The sequence below is a fragment of the Propithecus coquereli genome, unplaced genomic scaffold (assembly GCF_000956105.1).
Source record: "Propithecus coquereli isolate 6110/MARCELLA unplaced genomic scaffold, Pcoq_1.0 Scaffold94, whole genome shotgun sequence".
Taxonomy (NCBI): Eukaryota; Metazoa; Chordata; class Mammalia; order Primates; family Indriidae; genus Propithecus; species Propithecus coquereli.
This window is the reverse complement of record NW_012155729.1, coordinates 503814-523950: the sequence shown is the minus strand read 5'-3', so window position 1 is coordinate 523950 and position 20137 is coordinate 503814. Positions and strand designations below refer to the sequence as shown.

Here is a 20137-nt window from a genome sequence, read left to right as displayed (position 1 = left end):
TAATAAAGAAATGGCATTCGTTATTATTACTATCACACAAAAGCACTCTAGCTTGCTGGTAAACTCCCGCGGTGTTGGTGGAAGCTGCAGCCCATGTCTATACCAACAGCAGCATTGGTATAGGCCCCGAGACCCACGGCAGGCTCATCATGGTTTGGTTCTGCTGCAGCGGCCTCCGTGCCCCATTCCCGACACCTCACTCTGCTCTCACTCCTCACGCTACCACTTCTGTTCCTTCGTGGTCTCTACAGGAAAATTTCCTGAAACAAGTGTCTGTAACCGAGACCGCAAGCTCAGGACTGTGGATCAAATGCATCCCTTTGTCTACACGTTTCACTTGAGTACAGCTTAAGGCTGGGCTCACCCTTCTTGCTCAGCCACACTCACCACTCCCTGGCCCCCCACCACCGTTGGGGCTCTGGAGGCTTGGGGTCGTACGCCCCGGCACCAGAGATGATGCCGACTGGCTTAATCACGTACTTGCAAATTATGGAAGGAAAGATTTACAAATGAAGATGAAATTTGCTGGTATACAATTAAGCCATAATTTCTAAATATGGTTTCAGACTTGGCCTTTAAACAGTGAATTACACACACATATAGGAAACCATGAGCCTGACTTTGCTCACTCTTTTTAATTATGCTGTTTCAAACCTTTTGCAGAAACAGAGTCCCGTGAGCTGTGAGGAAATCTAGAGGAGTGGGTCATGAATCAGTTTATTTTCTCAAATTTTTAAATTATGTTTTTTGAGACAGGGTCTCCCCCGTCACCCAAGCTGGAGCACAGTGACATCATCATGGCTCCCTGCAGCCTCGAACTCCTAGGCTCAAGCGATCCTCCTGCCTCAGCCTCCTGAGTAGCTGGGACTACAGGCATGTGCCATGACGCCCGGCTAATTTTTCCTATTTTTGGTAGAGACGGGGTCTCGCTCTTGCTCAGGCTGGTCCCAAACTCCTGAGCTCAAACGATCCTCCCGCCTCGGCCTCCCAGAGTGCTAGGATTACAGGCATGAGCCACCGCGCCTGGCCTGTTATTTCTTATTGATCACCTCTTCTTTAGATTATTTTGAAGAAAATCCTAAACATATAACATCATGTCACTCACAAATACTTCAGTATGTGTCTCTACAAGATCACTCTCTATTTTGAAGAATTGCAAATTTACAGACAAGTTGCAAGCCCTTATACATTCCTACCCCTAGATTTATCGATGGAGGTTTTGCCATAGTCTCTGTGTGTGTGTGCGCACAACTGTGTACACTTTGTTAGCGTTGGGGGCTCATGACGCGGGTAGAGAAAGAACTCTCAACACAAAGATTAGGATAGAAAGAAGTAAAGAGTTTACTTGACTTTTACTTTACACAAAATTGAAAGAAAGAGGGAGCATCAGCCCCGAGCAGAAGAGGCTCCGGGTTTTTATCAGGGGTTGCAAAGAGGTAAAGAAAAATTTATTGCTGCAGACCGATCAGCAGGAGACAGCTGCGAAATGTTAGGGTGTTTGTTTTCCCCTTTTTTCCTTTTTCTTGAGACCATCTTATCTGTCTCCTCTGGACTGTGGTCTGTGATCTGGGCTGGCGGATGCCAAGGAGGAAGATTTACACTCCCTCTCTGTCTGCTCAGCTCTTTTCAGATGCTGTCAAAACAATCTCCAAAAAAAAAAAAAACAATCTCCACAGGTGGTTGATTCAAAAGACAGCTAGTTAGCGTCCATGCTGTTAATCAAATACAGGCAGTGATCTTTCTGCTAGTTTTTCTCTGTTGGTTTATTAGCAAGGCCATCCTCACACTTCACTGACCTATTGAGAGAAGCTTGCAGATATCTCGACCCTACTCCTAAGTAATTCCGCTGATATCTCCTACGATCAATGACTTTCTCTTCCACAGACACAAAGCAATGATCCAATTCAGGAAATTTCACTTTGACTTTGTGACTGGCCCACAGCCCATATTCAAATTCCAGTAATCCCGGTGACAGCACATTCTCACTCTGTCCAGGATCTGACCTGGGATGACACGTGACCTTGAGGCGTCTCCTCTCTTTAACCCACGTGATCCTGGTTGTCTTTGACAACCTCGTCATCTTTGAAGAGTATGGGCCAACTGTCCCGTGGAACGTCCCTCAATCTGAGTTGTTTGATTGTTCCCAGAGGTTAGTTGGTGCATTTCTGGCGGGAAAACCACGTAACGAGGTAACATAGGCGGGTGCACGAGCCGGCCCACTGGTGTTAGTGATTCCGACGTAGATCCCTGATCCAGTTGGGTCCATCACATCCGTTCACTGCAAAAGACCCCTTGCCCCTTGAAACTGAGAAGCAGTAAGCATTCGTACGCTCTGAAATGGTGTCCCTCACCCATGCCCTGGCAGACGTTCACCCAGCGATTTTAGCATTCACGGACGACTCTTGCAGAGTAAATTCTGGTATCTGCAACGTGGTGACTGAAATAATTCCTCCTTTATTTGTTAGTTAGCATTCCGCTGTGAAGAAGGGCTTCCCGTTTCCTCCCTCATCCCTGCTGTTTTCTGCTTACCCCCTTTTTTTTTTTTTTTTTTTTGAGACAGAGTCTCACTTTGTTGCCCAGGCTAGAGTGAGTGCCGTGGCGTCAGCCTAGCTCACAGCAACCTCAAACTCCTGGGCTCAAGCGATCCTCCTGCCTCAGCCTCCCAAGTAGCTGGGACTACAGGCATGCGCCACCATGCCCGGCTAGTTTTTTCTATATATTTTTAGTTGTCCAATTGATTTTTTTCTATTTTTAGTAGAGACAGGGTCTCGCTCTTGCTCAGGCTGGTTTCGAACTCCTGACCTCAAACAATCTGCCCGCCTCGGCCTCCCAGAGTGCTAGGGTTACAGGTGTGAGCCACCGCGCCTGGCCCTGCTTACCCCTTTATTTATGTTTCTTAGAAGCTGTATGAAATCACCCTCCTTTTTATTCCAAGTATTGTAATGCACTGCTGTCATCATTCATTCCGATACTTGCACCTAGTTTGCCTAAGCCAGTTTCTTCCTGTGCTTCTGTCTGGGTGGCTTTTGTGGCCAAACTTCCCAAGGCCCCTCCTGTGTCAGCACCATCTGACTGGCTGAGTGGGACCCTGCCTCTCACTTCCCCCGGGTGTTCCTTCTGCCTGGGTGTTCATGGGCTGCCCCCTCACCCTTTGCCTCTGGCCCTGGCTTAGGTTTCACTTTCTGGTTCCTTCCCAAGCTGGCTCAGACCTCCCCCGAGGCTGGCTACCTGAGGGCTCTGCACACTCACGCCCCACCCTCCAGTCACTGCTTCTCCCCTGGGGTGTTCTCCTGGTCTTCCCAGCCCTTAGCACAGCCCTGAGGCCAAGGAGGTACTTAGTGAATCGTTGTTTAATTAAGGGGCAACGGAATAGTTCTAGATCATTGAAAATAAATTTCTGAGCTGTGTGGTTAAACCGCAAATGAGTTTGCTAACGGAGAGGTAAGCGCGTTGGGGAAAAGTGTTTATCTTTCACAGAAAATGCTGGGAGAATAACAGAGAAGAATGTTCTCAGATACGAGTTGAAACTCAAGCCTTTCCTAAGGGAATAACGTCCTGTTGTATTGCTTAAGTGCCCACCGGGCGCCACACGCGGTGTGGCCCTTGGGAACTGACCACTTGGAGGGGGTGAAAGTCCTGTGGGTCGAAAATCAGGATGCCACGTGATGAAGCTTTAGGAGAGCTACGAACAGAGCGCTAAGAGGACCCCAAGGGAAATCAACTACCTAAAAGGAAAAGGCTTAAACAGTTTGACATTTGAGCTGTAATTTGAAAAACAAGCAAGATCTTGTCCGAAGTCAAAGTCGAAGTCGAGGAAGGAGCCTTGATGCCCGGGACTCACGGGGGACTCGTGCCTGGCGGGACGTAAGTGCAGGAAAGGACACCCATGCCGCGCTTCCCCAGCGGCAAAGCGCTGGGAGACGCGTCACACTGGGAGCTGTGATTTGCCTCTCCGTAAACTGTGCAGTCTAGACTGCAAAGCCTGTGTTTTATCCAAGTGTAGACCCACCAACTCCCGACTTCGAAATGCTTGGGAAGTGAGTGCAATTGAAGGCATCTCCCGAGGGTAGGAAAGGAAGTGTAAGAGCTGTCCTGAGACAAGCCTGGGCTTGGATTTTACCCTCCAGGGCAGACCAGGGAGCCCGGGAGTTCTGTTGTTTTGGACAGGGCCTCGCTCTGCCCCCCAGGCTAGAGTGCAGTGGCGTAATCACAGCTCACTGCAACCTCAAATTCCTGGGCAAAGAGCGATCCTCTTGCCTCAGCCTCCCGAGGAGCTGGGACAACAGGCACCAGCCACCAAGCCTGGCTAATTTTGTTTTGTTTTGTTTTTAGAGATAGGGTCTCACTATGTTGCTCAGGCTGGTCTCAAACTTCTGGGCTCAAGTGATCCTCTCCCACCTTGGTCTTCCAACACGGAGATTACAGGTGTGAGCCACCGCGCCTGGCTAGGTCTTTAATTGAGGCAGGATGGTGACTTGCTGACACTATGAATGACGGGCTGTAGCAGAGACCAGCCACTACGCTATTAGGGCCGGGTGTGGTGTCTCACGCCTGTAATCCCAGCACTTTGGGAGGCTGAGGCGGGAAGATCACTTAAGGCCAAGAGTTTGAGACCAGGCTGGGCAACAGGGTGAGACCCTGTCTCAAAAAGACAAAAGAAAAAACCCCAAAACAAAACCCACAATGCCCCCCAAAACAAAGGAGAAGGCCCCCAACATTGATGGCAACACATGATCTACCGTACCTGGAGGCGGGAGAGGCTTTCTTCCAAAACGAGAACTGGCAGCATTTGCACACTGCCAGTAGGAACCCTCAGACGCACAGGCCGCGGTGACCATGACCATGGTGTCCCAGAAAAGCCTGTAGAATGGGCAGAACCCTAACTCTGGAACAATTCGTACGCGTGTAATCGGAGTAGGACGGGAAGCAGGCAACAAGCCTACAGGAAATGTCACAAACTTGACTTTTGTTCTTTCTTTGTGTCGTTTCCCAGAAAATTGATCAGGGGCAGGGAAACTACTCGCGTTGGAAGATACTTGCAACTCCGGCCCGGGAGTCTCCACATCTCACTCGTTCCCGGGCGACCGCCTCAGACCCAGGGGACCCCTGCCCGGGCCCCCCAACCCCGCCGGGGCCCTTCAGACCCAGCGGCCCGGGGGCTGCAGGGGAGGTCGGGGGGAGGGGATGGGGTCGCCGTCCCTCCCGGGGGGAAGGGGATAGGAGTCGCCGTCCCTCCCGGGTGAGGGTCTCGGTCGCGGGACCCGCGCCATCTGTGGGCGCACGTAGCGGCGGGAGGCCGGGGTGTGGACCCCCGGAGCCAGGGCCTGACAGGTTCGCACCTCAAGGGCTATGGTGGCGCCCCATTCGGCGGAGGGGGGCGGGGCGAGTGACGTGACGGGGCGCGGCGTGCGCGGGGCGGGACGGGGCGGGGTGTGCGACGTGCGCGCCCGCGCCAATCACAGGCGCCGCGAGACGGGTGCGCGCTCGCAGAGGCCGGGAGGCGAAGGGCGGGCCGGGCGCCGCGGGCGTCCAATCGGGGCGCGGCGCCACCATGACGTGGGGCTCTCCCCGGCGGCGAGTGCCAGTCCGCAGGCCCGGCGGGTGAGTGCGAGAGGGCAGGGCGCGGGGACGCGCGGGGGCGGGACTTCCGCAGATCCCCGGAAGTGGGAGCTGTGTGTTCTCATGCGAACGGGAAGGAGCGTTGGGGATCCGGAGTCCCGAGCTTGAGACATTTTCGGGCCCGAAAGGGGAAGAAGCCGCCGCCGCCGCTGCCAGCCGCGCCCGCCCTTCTCTCCTGCACCGGCCCGGCCCGGCCGCGCCGCCTCTTCCTGCCGTCTCCCTCCTCGGCCGTCCCCGCGTGTGGCGCGGCCGCCGGGCACCGGGGCTGCGGCGAGGAGCCCGCGGGCGGCCGGTCGGGCGGGGCGGGCGGCGCTGACAGGTGAGCGGGCCCCCCTCGGCCACCGGCGGGCGGCTCCCCTCCCGGCCGGCTCGGACCCGCGCCCGCCTGTCACGGGCCGCCATCTTCCCGGAGGGACGCGACGGGGCAGGGCCGGGCCGGGGCGGACCGGGAGGACCAGGCCGAGGCTGGGGCCTAGGAGGATGGAGGGGGAGCGGGGAAGACCAGGAGGCCGGGGCCGGGAGGACCGAGGCTGACGGGGGGCCACGGAGCTGGGGAGGACCCGGAGGACGGGGCTGGGGTCCGGGAGGATGGAGGTCGGGGCTGGGGTCCGGGAGGAGCTCGGGGCTGGGCCCGGGAGGATGGAAGCTGAGGCCTGGGGAGGCCGAGGAGGGCCGGGCTGGGGAGGACCCGGGCAGGGCCAGGGCTGGGGTCAGGGTCGGGCTGGATTGGCAGGGCCGGGGCGGGGAAGGACCGGGCCCCGGAAGCACGGTCGGGGCCAGAGTCGCGGTGGACCGCGGCGGCCCGGGGTCGGGCAGGGCCTGGGCGGGGCCGGGGTCGCAGGCCGCGGGCGGCTCCAGGCCGGACCAGCGCTGGGACCCGCACTGCGGCGCCGGGCCTCGCCCCCTCGCCCCTCGGTCCCGCCGGAGCCGGGTTCGGGCGGCCGCGGTGCTGCCGGGGAGGAATGGGTCATCAGGGCATCGCATTCCTTTCAAACCAGGAAGTTGGGATCCTGTTGCTCCGTGTGTGGTTGGAATGCTCCTGTTTTTTTCTTGATAGACTTGAGTGGAAGCAGATTCTGAAGGAGTTAAAAAAAAAAGTCAAATGTGAAGATTGCCCGTGTTCGTCTTGATATTGGGATACACGGTCTGCAGGGAGCAGCTGAGGAAGCTTACACCTGCTTCTCAGCGGTGTGCAAGCGCGTTAATTTAGAAGTTCCTCAGACTTCGGGGTCATTGTGCAGTGCAACTTTTCGTTAATGTAATGTTGCTTTTCCTTTCACTTTTGTATAAAACGGTCTTAGAATTTGGCTGAGATGAAACTTGAGAAAATCATCTGCAGAAAATTACCTCTTATCTGACTTTCCTTTGAGACCCTTTCACTGGCTGTGCGGTAACTGCACATAATGAAAAAATAAGAGGGGTTTTCCTTGACTGCAGTGGAGTTAGTTTGTTCAGTATTAAGTTTGAGGATTTTTGGGAGAGGAAATAGCAACTTGAAGGTGGACATTGTAGGTAAATGTACAGGTTATTTTCCCTTTTAAAAGTGGTTTCTCTTGGGATATTTAGCTGCTGTTTTATTTCCAGTCGAGTTGAATATTTAAAGGGCACTCGAAATAGGTGCTAACTTGTAGTTTGTAAAAGACCACAGGGGTGAGAAGAGTGATGTTCACTTTTTCTTTGGTGGTCACGTAGTACCGAAATGTGCAATTTCCATTCTTCCCCGACCTGCCTGGCTCCCCCTAATTTACAGTCAGGGTAATTCACAGAAGTGGAAATGGTTGTGGCTCTTCAGTTTTTTTCTGTATTTAATATGCCAAAAGGCAGTTTTGCAATCAAACTATATAAGAAGTAGCTTAACTGAGCTTTGCTTGAGATGCTAGAGTGAAATTCTTTTCTGAAAGGCATATGATTAACAAGTTTATTATTTAACCATAAATTTAATTTGCATACTTCCCTTTGAAACTTGCATTGGTTAGAAATAAATTTTATCTCGTATTTTGAAAAGTTAATGTGAGTCGAGTTGACTTATGATATATGAAAGAATTGCATGGCTTCTTATTCATTAGAAATTACCCTGTTGGTGCTTGCATTTTCTCATCTGTAAACAGGGTACGATGATAATACCAGACTCATAGGACTGTTGTAACACAAACATGAAGATGTTGGCTGTTTTTACTATTTTTATTATTATTGAATTTCTGTTTTTATTTTTTTCTATTATACTTTTATTATTTATTGTTGCCTGGTCTGGAGTGCCTTGGCGTCACCCTAGTTCACAGAAACCTCAAACTCCTGGGCTCAAGTGATCCTCCTGCATCAGCCTCGCAAGTAGCTGGGACTATAGGCGTGAACCACCATGCACAGCTAATTTTTTCTGTTGTTAGAAGTGGGGTCTCCCTCTTGCTCAGGCTGGTCTCAAACTCCTGACCTCAAGTGATCCTCCCACCTTAGCCTCCCAGAGTGCTAGGAGTATAGGCATGAGCCACCTCATTTGTCCACAATTTTTTTTTTTTTCTTTTTGGAGACAAGAGTCTCACTCCGTCACCCGGGCAAGAGTGCCGTGGCGTCAGCCTAGCTCACAGCAACCTCCAACTCCTGGGCTCAAGCGATCCTCCTGCCTCAGCCTCCTGAGTAGGTGGTACTACAGGCACGTGCCACCGTGCCCGGCTGATTTTTTCTATTTTTAGTTGTTTGGCTAATTTCTTACTATTTATAGTAGAGACGGGATCTCGCTCTTGCTCAGGCTGGTCTCGAACTCCTGAGCTCAAGCGATCCTCCCACCTCAGCCTCCCAGAGTGCTAAGATTACAGGCGTGAGCTACCGCGCCTGGCCTTAGTCACTGTTGTTATGAAGCAGTCTTCACATATCTTAAAACAATTCTAAAATACGTACCTGCAAGTTGGGACATCAAGTTGTTAATGTTAAAGTAATTACAATAAACAATGCCTTCAAGTAGCTGCAACTACTCTGTATAGATCTGCAATAATATTGACAAGTTTTTGCAGTGATAGACTTGTGGTAGATGCTACCAACCAAGAAGTGGCTGACAGACTCCTTTCACTGTTGTTTCGGTGTCATGCTAGAATTCATACTTTCCATCAAAATAGTGATAATTAGGATTATAATCTGGGTCTTCCAATATTAGTAACATATTGTCTTTGTTATGGTCTTTCAAGGTTGTAAAAAGCTGATGTTAGTATACTTTAAATTCCGTTCTTATCCCAGTGTTAAAGGCACAAGTTTTAAATATGCTTTTATAACGTGCGCTGTACTCTCACAGATATCTCCCAGATTTAAGGACATTCTTTTCAGATTGATAAATGCAAGAAAATCTCAGTATATTCTTGTAATTTCTTCTATAAAATCATCCAAGCAGCCTTTTTCTAATGGAAAGAAGAAGACATGCACACTGAAGTTATGTTCATGGAAAAGGCCTGTTAGATGCTCCCGCAGGGTTCCGCTTGCTGGTGGTCTTTTGTAGACCTTCATTGATGTGCAGAGGTCTCCTTTTTCTGTAAGGGGTAATGTTAGGGTGCACAGTGTAGGAGGCACGATCCCTGAGGGGGTTAAACTTACCAGACCTGAGGTTACTTCAGTTCCGTTTAGACTTTTTGCTCCTGTTAGGCTTGTTGATGCCTTTGGAGCTGGGGTTTTCTTGATTAGAAAGTGAATTTCTTTATTAGAACATCGAATTATAAGGTGAAAAGCCATTAGGTTCTCGTATTAAAAGAATGAAGATAAATTCCAGCTTGGAAATTTTTTCCCCTACTGTTCTAATGCTTAATTTTTCCTGTGAGTGAATGTCTTCCTTAGGAGCAGGGAAAATTACTAACTCAGCTGTGTTTCCTCCCCTTTGCTTCCTCCCCGCCCCCACCCCTGGTCCCTTTGTGCCCTGATAAACTCTGTGTCTTCACCATTTGTCTGCTGAAGCTGTCATGGCTCCTGTTTCAGTCACGAAGGATTTGCAGTTGAGTGAGGTTCCTGATTTTGCGTCTTCTTTCATAGTCTTGTTTCCCATCAGCCCAGCTGCCCTGTTGGGGGCTGGCCGCAGACTGCCTCGTAATACTGAAAGTGTTTCACATTAACACGAGTTCGAAAGCGTGCTACTTAATGTTTAGGGGGCGTTTGATAACATTGAGATGAAATTGAGTCTTTGCTGAAAATATTCTTTATTAAGTCTGATGTGCATAAATTTGCCTGAGAAAAATAAAATACTCTTTTATGTACACGAATCATTTTAGGCACGCCGTAGTCAGAGGTTGCTTGGCCCTAAGAAGCTCACCAGGACTGGCCCGGCTCCCGAGCACAGTCTGCCTTGCCCTGTGTGACTGACGGTGCCACCTCTGCTCCTTCTTTCCGTCCCTGCCCCACCTTCCCGGCCGGGCCACCTCTTCCCTCTCCCCCTCCCCTCAGAACACTGTGTTGCAAATGCAGTAGCTGTTGCTCTTGGTAGTTTCCGAAATTGAATGTCCCCCTCCTTTTTAAACATTTTAAAACTGATACATTTTTACTTTGCTCCTTAACCCATCCTTTTTTTTTTTTTTTTTTTTTGAGACAAAGTCTCATTGTGTTGCCCAGGCTAGAGTGCCGTGGCGTCATCCTAGCTCACAGCAACCTCAAACTCCTGGGCTCAAGCGATCCTCCTGCCTCAGCCTCCCGAGTAGCTGGGACTACAGGCATGTGCCACCATGCCCGGCTAATTTTTTCTATATATTTTTAGTTGTCCGATTAATTTCTTTCTATTTTTAGTAGCGACGGGGTGTCACTTTTGGTCAGGCTGGTCTTGAACTCCTGAGCTCGAGTGATCCCCCCACCTCAGCCTCCCAGAGTGCTAGGATTACAGGCGTGAGCCACCACGCCCGGCCTTAACCCATCCTTAGAAAGGTTTTTTAGGAGTCCTTCGGGATTCATTGCCATAATTTCTGAGGCTGTGCTCAGTGAGTCTTCGTTTCCTTAGCACCCTAAGTGTACCTGTGTGTTATTTAGCATGCAGTTAATTAATGCAAGCTCCTTGAGGGTGAGATCCTTTTGTATGCTTGTGACCTCTTTGCCCTGCTTCAGTGTAAGCTCTATGAGGTGGGGGCCTGGTAAGCTGTAGCTGTTTAGTACAGTTAGTTCAAGTTAAGGGGTAAAAGTGTGCCTGACGATATCTTCCACTTCAGTTTTGGAGAAATTATTTGCTGATCGTATATTTGCATGTTTCTGTAAACAAATAGGAAGATCTTCGTTTGAATAGGATATGTTAGAAAGTTTCTCATAATGCGTAAAAGTCGTAAATGTATTTACTAAATTTTAACTGACGTTTTACAGCTACTTGCAGTGCACAACGTGTAGGTGGAGTCATGTACCTGTGTGACCTTTATCATGCTGTTTCTCAGTCTTTAAAATGTCTCCCTTTTTGATAGCCATAAAAATGTCTTGCCTTTATTTTGCTTTAAAATTAAAACAATTCATATTAACCAGAATCAAAGCAATTATAATATTAAAATGTATTTTTTAAACTTTAGTGGGTTTTCCATTTTTTATTTCCCGTGAATCATTGCTACAGGGCCTGCTGTGAAGGGGGGCCCTTGAGTGGGGAGAGAAGAGTCTTTTCTTTCCTGTGGCAGGTGTTCCTCACCACTCAGACACCAGCGATCCAGAGGGAAGACCCCAGAACTTTTTGTCGTGGAGGAACTAGGGAAGTGCGCTGTTCTGTTGAGAGCTCTGCAGGCTGGCATTTGGATGCTGGTGGCTCCTGGGTCCATGCTGCTTCTGTTACAATGGTCACATCTGTTGTGGCACAGCCTGCCCTGGGCTCTCCTTATCTCCCTGCCCTGTGTTTGTCTTCATGGTACTTACGGCATCGTAACATGCCACATGGCTTACTTACATGTGGTCCATCTTCTCGCACTTCGGTGTAAGTAAGCTCCATGAGGTTGAGGATTTTGTCTGTTTTGGTCCTTGATATGAATCCAGACCTTAGAACAATACCTGGCACATAGCATGCACTGCATAATTGATGTGTAAATCCCTCGGTTGTCATGGTGAGCAAAAGGGATAAACTGTCCTCTTTTTGGAGCTTGCTGCACGTCGGGAAGGCAGACAATCACATGCTCAACTAGGGAAGTACGGTGTCCTGGGACTGGTCACAGACGTAGACCTAGAGGGTCAGGGAGGCCTCCCTGAGTGGTGGGTGAGCTTGGGGACTGGGCATGGCGAGAGAGCAGCCTTCTCACCAGAGAGCACGATCTGTGCTGTGTGGCGCCCTGGAGAAGCCAGTGTGCAGAGGCTGGGAGAGGGGAGCTGGCAGGGAGGAGGTGGGGGCTTATCTCCCAGGGCCTGGGAGGTCCCCACGTGGGTTGAGAACTGTGCTCTTTACCCTAAGAACAACAGGAAGCAGTCGAGGGTTTTATGGTATCAGAAGTGTCTTTCTAAGTGGTCTTCCTGCTGTTAGGGAGGGATGCTGGAGGGGCAGGAGTGAGCGCCAAGGTGGGGAACCTCTGCCTTGTGTCCCACTCTCCATCACAGTCCAAAAGGCCAAGCCCAGTCTGCATGAAGACTCGCTTGTCAGAACACCTTTAATTTGTATCACACATAATCACGTACGTGGAAAATGCTTCAAAAATAGTTTTAAAAGTATGCCTTAAATCCGCTAGCATTTGTCAGTTGTTTAGAGTATATTTGTTTTTTTCAGATAATTTCAAACTAATTAACAGATTCCTTTTTTAGGAACGTCTCTGAAAAATGGGAACATTTTGTTTTCACATTTCAGAAAGCTTTGTTTTTATTGTCAGTGCTCGAAACACAGTAATAAAAACCTAGTGACCAGTTCGATACAGACTTAAAGTTACATCAGCGATTATCTCTTTGTGAGCATGTTAAACATTCTCTTTTTAGAGACTGCCAAGTTCTTTAAAGACTTCATACTTTTCTGAACATTATTTTTCTTTCTCTGTTGATTACATTTTACCTTTGTATTTCATTGTTGAGATTTTATCACCTGTGTCGTTTTTGCCTTACCTGTCCAAATGAAAACTGTGCGTGTCTGTGTCTCTCCACGCAAACGGTGTCTAGTCCGGTGATGCTTCGGTGCGTAGCTCACCCGTACTCACCTGTAGTCAGAGAACACCTGTACCCTTTAGGAAGCATGCCGAGTTTTTTTCTACTGGGTCCATACAGAGGGGAAGTTTAGTTAGGTTGGGGAACAATCGTGCTTCTTCCTGAGAGGCAGTACCAGCTGCCCAGTCTGGTAAGGTGTCAGTAGCTCACCTTTCCAAAGGAGAAGACACCACAGTGGGCAGGATTCAGACCTGTGCGGGGAAGCCCTGGTAGATCTCCAGCGCATCACCTTAACCGCTCGGCCCGACTTCGTGACCAGTAACCTCTAGAAGCAGACTCGAAGTCCCTGTGGACAGTTACCTTTAAAAATCCAGGCATTCCGGAGAGTCAAAGTGTCTTCTCTTGTATTTTTAGGAGGTAAAGACGTTGAAACAGCTGATGGTTACACTGGTGGTCGTCAGTGTTTCTTGAGCACTGCTGTTGCGGTAGCTTGGTGTGAAACTCCTCTGTGATTAACTTCTGTGCCTCCAGTAAAACTCGTCCCCAGGCTTGGGTGCTGGTCCGGGTGGCCCTTCAGCAGGTCGCTGGGTGCACAAGTGATTGTGCAAATGAGCAGCTGGTGAATCGGCAATGTCTGCCCCTCACACGTCAGCGAGGGCCAGGGAGGAGAGGCGTGGAGCCCCGTCACCGGTGGTTGCTGTGTGTGCACGCGTCCTTGAGTTTGCACGGCTCTTCCCATTTGCTCGTTTCCATTGATGAATTTCCTCTACTCTGCTGAAAGCATTGTCCTTTAGGGCTCAGTGCAGGACAGTGAAACAAGCCTAAGGGTGAAGGGGCTGGAAGTAGCACAGCATCGCCCAGTAAAACTGCAGAAGCGTTCGGGTGCTGAGTGTTGAAAAGGCTCTGTGACCTGGTGAGGTTCCAGTGAGTGAGCTTTTCCTGCCGAGTGCCTTGGGACCCAGGTGACTGCAGGTTTAGTGTCTTCGGTCGAGGCCACGGAGACTCTTGGCATGCTGCTTCTTACGAGTGCAGAGTAGCGAAGTGCGCTTGATTGTCACAGTGGCGGTTTTTAACCTATTATTGAGTATAGGTTTTCATGAAATCACTTGAGGATGCTTCACAAGATAAAAAAATACAGATCAGATATTTTCCCGAAGTCATTATGTGGCCACAAATTGCGTCACCACAGAATTACAAGAGCGGGGCAAATACATGCTGGACCATTAACTTCCAGTTTACAGTTTGGTGTTGGGGGTGTGGTTGGGCAAGCTCACTGTAGCGAGTGTATTTACCACATGTTTAATAATAATAATGATGAATATAACATTTAATCAGCTTTATGTTATTTTGTCAACTGAGATTGGATAACTAGTGTCTGAAAATAATTGCCAGGGAACAGGATAATATTGCAGTTGCAGTTTCGGGATTTTTGAGCTCTAGCGACTCAGAAACTGAAGCCTCAAGAGGGGAAACTGCTGAGAGCTGTGCCTGCTGGTGGAGGCAGGGCTGAGGCTGTGGCGGGTCTCCCGCAAGCCCGTGTCCCACCGTGCTGTAACGGCAGAGCTCACTCGGGACTCCTACAAGGCACACCCTCCGCAGTGGGACTTCACAGTAACCTTGGAGTTGTTGAAAGCATTAACTGTATGTGTGGTATAGAATTTTAAGCATTATTAAAATTTTTTTAAGTAGATTTTAATTTTTTTTTTTTTTTGAGACAGAGTCTCGCTTTGTTGCCCTGGCTAGAGTGAGTGCCGTGGCGTCAGCCTAGCTCACAGCAACCTCAAACTCCTGAGCTCAAGCAGTCCTTCTGCCTCAGCCTCCCGAGTAGCTGGGACTGCAGGCATGCGCCACCATGCCCGGCTAATTTTTTTCTATGTATATGTATTTTTAGTTGTCCAGATCATTTCTTTCTATTTTTTGGTAGAGACGGGGTCTCGCTCTTGCTCAGGCTGGTCTCGAACTCTTGACCTTGAGCGATCCACCCGCCTCAGCCTCCCAGAGTGCTAGGATTACAGGCGTGAGCCTGCGCCCGGCCTAATTTATTTTTTTAAGGTAGGGTCTCGCCCTGTCACCTGGGCTGGAGTGCAGTGGTGAGATCATAGCTCACTGCAGCCTCAAACTCAAGGGCTCAAGTGATCCTCCTGTCCCAGCCTCCGAGTAGCTGGGACTACAGGCATGAGCCACCACGCCCGGCTAATTTTTTAATTTTTTGTAGAGACGAGGTCTTGCTGTATTGCCCAGGCTGGTCTTGAACTCCTGGGCTAAAATGATCTTCCTGCCTTGGCCTCCCAAGGAGCTGGGATTACAGGTGTGAGCCACTGCAGCCGGCCTTAAAGAAGATTTTTAAAGCAGCTATTAGGCTGCACTTTTTGAATGATCAAAGTGTATTTATTCAGGAAAATTAAGGGTTTTGTCATCTTAGATAATCCATCAACCATAATTCAGATAGGGAGGTGCTAGTAGGTGTTCTGGTTAACACCCTGCAGTTTGTATCAGATAGACTGCAGCTTACAGTTCATCTTTGAAAAATTTATGTGAATTAAATGGTTTTCTTCCTGAAGCATTCAGACAGCTGCTCGTTTTAACGTACACACTGTTAGCACAGAGGTCCAGCATCAGTACCTGTGTTCATACCCATCACCTTTTTGCGAAGAGGAGCTCACGCTACGGAGGACGTGACTTGCGGGAGCTGTCCTGGCCTTTGGCTCACTGTCCTCAGGCACCTGCTGTGCATGTCAGGATCTAAGGTTTTACCAGCACCCAGCTTTCTTAGAACCTGTGAGAAATGAATGCAAAGTGCAACAGCGCCCAACCTGAATAGTGTGTTTGGCTTATAATTCAGAGGACTCGAAGCCCTTGCTTCCCCCCCACCCCATTTATTTTTCAGAATACCTGTTTTACTGTTTGGGAAACTGAGGCCTGGAGACAGTTTGCCTTATATCATGCAACACAGGAAGAAGAGAAAATGGGGTCTTTCCAACTTCTTGTTTCCAAGCGCATTGCAGATAATACCTAACTCTTACAAAGGGCCAGTATCCGTGCAGGACCTTGGATCCAGAAGACGGTATATTTGGGGGCTTCAGCCACATGTCGTAGGTGAGCATCAGAAATGCAGACTCTAACCAGAAAGTTTTAATGGTACTTTTTATAGTGGTTGTGGCTGAAGTCGGATAGCCTACTCCACAGAATTGAGACAAATTCATCTACCTTGCTGAATGGTATTTCGGAATTACTGGAGCTGATTGGAATTTTAAATGGCTGATTCTGATTCCGATAGTTTGCGCGAAGCTTTTATTGTGCTGTTAGCACGTTGTCCGTTGAAATGGGCATATAACCTTACTGGCCCTTGAGTTGTAATCTGGCATATTTACAAAACAGAAGGAGTACTAGTGTGTCTTGGGTCCATATCCTTTGGAATATTAAACCAAAGAAAGATGTGTGTTTGAGTTCATAATCTTGGAACTTAAATTCCTTTTTTAAAAGTAGTACTACTTTTGTCGGTTGCTACGTTAGGGGCTGTTCATTACGTCTTAAACAGTTTGCCCTGTGATCTTGGAAAACCTGAAAATGTCTGCGATTGTCATGCCTGGTGTTTGAAGACAGTGGCTTGATGTGTGCTTGGCATGGGTGACTGTGACTTTCTGAGCAGTTTGGTATTTCGTAGCTTCCCCAGGAAGGTCGGGCCTTGGCTCTCTGGGAACAGGCACAAAAGTTTAAGCAGGTGCTGTCTGCTCAGGGTGGCCTAAAAGTACTCACGACACCATGAGGAGAAGGGGACGGGTGAGGTGGCTGTGCATGGTGGCACCATCTGGCGGGGGGTGGGGTGGGGGGGCCAGGCTGTCCTGTGCTCCGACTGTCAACCTGTTATTCCGGATGGACTTTGGAGGAGTCCTTGAACTTCCAGTTTATATTTGAAATTGTTAGTGTGTGTCTCTTTTTCCTGTGAAAGGATCCATGGCTTTCAGCAGATTTTCAAAAGGATTTTTTAGCCCCTTCCCCTCTGAAGAGAGAACAGACTGCTTTTCCTCAGCTCTCACCCCACAGCAGTCACCACAGAAGACTTCTGTCGCCTCTGGTCACCAAGCAGCACGTGGGGATTTCTCCCCACAGCAGCCAGGCAGGCCTGCAGCAGACACCAGCCAGATGTCCTCCAGCCAGTCCCCACACTGTGTACCTGGACATGGCGTCACCCACAGGGGAGGGCTCAGTCCCACAAGACCTCCCCGTCCCACGCCAGTCTCGAGCCCCAGGTGGTTTTGTCTGTGCTCTGACCAGCCGAGGCCCACGACTCCCTCCTTGGGTTCAGTTAATTTGCTAGAATGGCTCACAGAGGTAAGGGAAACAGTACATTTACCAGTTTATCATAAAGGATGCCACAAAGGACACATATGAGTGGATGCAGAGTGCGAGGTTTGGGAAAGGGCGCAGTTTCCACGCCTTCCCCAGGTGCGCCACCCTCTAGGAGCCAGCTCGAGATCAGCTCCCTGGAAGCCGCCATCATCACGTCTCCACCTGGGCAGGCGTGGTGGTCAATCACTGGCCGTCCGCTCCCTGCCCCTGACGGTCGCAGGGCGGGGCTGACAGTCCCAGTCCTAGAATCCTGCTTTGGTCTTTCTGGGAACCCAGAGCCAGTGACCCAGAGGGCCCAGGGGCTGCCGGCCACTAGTCAGTCAGGAGCATACAAAAGACTCCTTACTTTGGAGATTCCAAGGATTTTAGGAGTTGTTTGCCAGGAAATGGAAGACCAAATATATATTCCACAGTATCACGTGCCCTATACAAATAATTGTTTTAGTGTGTTTTTGCCACTTAGGAACTTCTTCAGTGATTTGTTGTTGTTTTGATAATTAAATTAAATTTTTAGATGTCAGTGTCACTTTGTATTTACCTCTTTTGTATGTTTAGATGCCAGTTGCACGTAAACATATACATACTGAAAATCTAGAGAATATAAAAAACAACATAGGTCAGGCACGGTGTCTCACACCTGTAATCCCAGCAGTTTTGGAGGCTGAGGTGGGAGGATGGCTTCAGGCCAGGAATTCAAGACCTGCGTGGGCAACATAGTGAGACCCCATTTAAAAAAAAAAAAAAATTAGTTGGGCATGGTGGAATGAACCTGTAGTCCCAGCTACTCAGGAGGCTGATGCAGGAGGATCATTTGAGGCTGCAGTGAGCCACTGCATTCCAGCAACAGTTGTGAGGCCCTGTCTCAAAAAAAAAAAGAAAAAGAAGAATTAACTCGAAGTAATTTTACCCTCACCTGTAAATTATTGCCTTTTCCCATGTTAACATATCATTTGGAATATGCAGCAACAGACAGTTTTACTTGGAACCATCTCATTTTCTGTGCTTTATATTTTAAATGCTAGGAAATTCTTCCCACGTTTGTTGCCACAAAAGAAGAAATTATTAAAAACGTGTTACTGAGATTCTGCTTTATCAGGTGCTGTATTAGAAGTGCAGTGGTGAATGGGGTGGGCATCGTCCTGTCGCCCCCTCCCATGCTGGTGCTGAGACATCCTGTGGAGAGATGGCTGTGTGTGTTCCTGGGTCAGGCTTTGCAGGAGCACGCGGAATAAACAGCCCAACTGTGGGGAGGGCGGGGGCATTCCAGTGGCTGTGTTTCACTGTCTCGGGGTGCAGGACTTCAGCTGGAGATGAGGTGAGTGTCAGGCCTCAGGGAGGCCAATCTGAAATGACCCGAAGAGGGGAGACCCTTTAACACATAACTGCCCTGTGAGTTGTATTTAACTCATGCTCGTTTTGAGCCCCGGGCCTCGTGAAGCATATGTACCTCACATCTCTTCACCTTGGGAGCTGAGAGAACTATTTTTCAAGTTGCATATAAGTCACGTACAGAAAACCCTAAAAAAGTAACAAATTTTTCATTAAATTAGAAAGGATCATTTTGTTTTCAAAGTTTTTATTCTGTTTCTGTAATAAAACACTGTGGACTCAAGCAAAAAATGTTTTTCTAGTGTGGCAGTCAATGTGTTAAGTTGGGGTGGTGATTCAGGTCAGGGAGGGTGGTTTTCTCAACAGTTTCACAAAGGTAGGAACGGGGAGATAGACACTTACTTGAGAAGAGGTTAAAAATGTGTTTGCAGGTTTGCTTGGACACCTGAGGAGATGTGTCTTCCCTTGAGATAGCAGGGATTAGTTATCAGATCTTACTTACTTGTTTTAAATGAGAATGGGCGCTGGGAATGGCCTTTTTTTTTTTTTTTTTTTTTCCCCAAGCAGTTGATTTTGAGGAGTCCGTGGTGTTCCTGGGTATGTCCTTAGGTAGTTGTGCACTGAATTCGGCATATGGTTGTGAACTGCAGCTGTGAACAGCTGGGAGCACAAGAGTCTACCTGCAGGAGGCACAGAGGTAGACACTCCTTCACGTGGGCCCAGGACCCGGTCACCGGACTCAACCCTGTCCCGTGGGTCCGTGAGTACCCGTGGCTGCGCCGCGATTCCCACCAGTGGAGCTGTGTGCTTCCCAAAGCCAGGTCAGCTCACTCCCAAACTCGTTGACATCCGCCACTCTCACTAGTGCAGTTACGTGACTTCACTGATGTAAACTGGTAAAAATATTGCAAAAACAGTTACTCGTTTGAAAACTTTGGAGTGTCTCAGAAACAGTCACTGAGAAACTGTTATTGAATTATATGTATGGATATGACAGATAAAAACTGGAGAACAGTCGTTCTGGAAGCATTGTGCCATTGAGAGTATTTTTTAGATCTCTCGGTTGCACTTTAAAGAAACAAAGTGTAAATCTTAGGTGATGCATTGTGGATGTGGTTTTCGTGAGAAACGTAACAATGTCTAATTGCGTCTAAGAAAGGGCCCAAGCGAAGGAAGGTGTATAAGTTAAAATGGCTGAACATTTGTGTATCAGTTTTTATAACTGCCTGTTTTTCACGTTCGCTCCAAGTGTACAGGGCCGGGAGCTTCCACCGCCCTTGGTGGGAGGAGAGGCGTCCTGGGTGCGAGAGAAAGTGGGTGAGGAGGCAGGAGAGTGAAGAGGGGACGGGGCCTCGGGGAAGGGGCCCTTCCAGAGCCGCCTCCTGAGCTCCTTTCAGCCGTGCACCCCACCCCACCCGTCTGTCTGCCCAGACAGCGCAGGCCTGGGCGACATGCGAGGGACCAGCAGGGAGGCTTGAAGATAACCAGGAAAGGGCAGTTGAGCAGGTAGAGTGGGCGGGGCCCAGACAGGTGCAGGGGCTGTAGGTAGGGCCAGTGATCCCAGCAACAGCTCGCTTCTCTCCACACCTTGGTGCATAAACTACTGAGAAAAGACCTCATTCTTTTTCATGAAGTCTCTGTAAGTTGTCTCACGTCTGTGCTATGTTTAGAAGCCTCTTGACTTGTGTGATTTTCAAGAGTTACATAGGATTACAATGTTAGGGGCTATTTCCCTTTCTTTCACTGAAGTGCTAAGAAATACATTTCTATTAAGAATATTGAATTCAAGAAAGGAAGG

At 49.2% G+C, this 20137-nt stretch overlaps 1 protein-coding gene across 2 annotated transcripts in view; it reads left to right on the top strand.

Moving 5' to 3' along the window:
- The first annotated feature begins 5870 nt into the window (after positions 1–5870).
- Positions 5871–20137, top strand: part of LARP4B (La ribonucleoprotein domain family, member 4B) — a 75478-nt gene continuing 61211 nt past the window's right edge. For both annotated transcript variants that reach the window (XM_012664944.1, XM_012664945.1), the window contains exon 1: positions 5871–5938. The gene's annotated coding sequence lies outside the window, so the exon portion shown is untranslated. The remainder of the gene's footprint in view (positions 5939–20137) is intronic.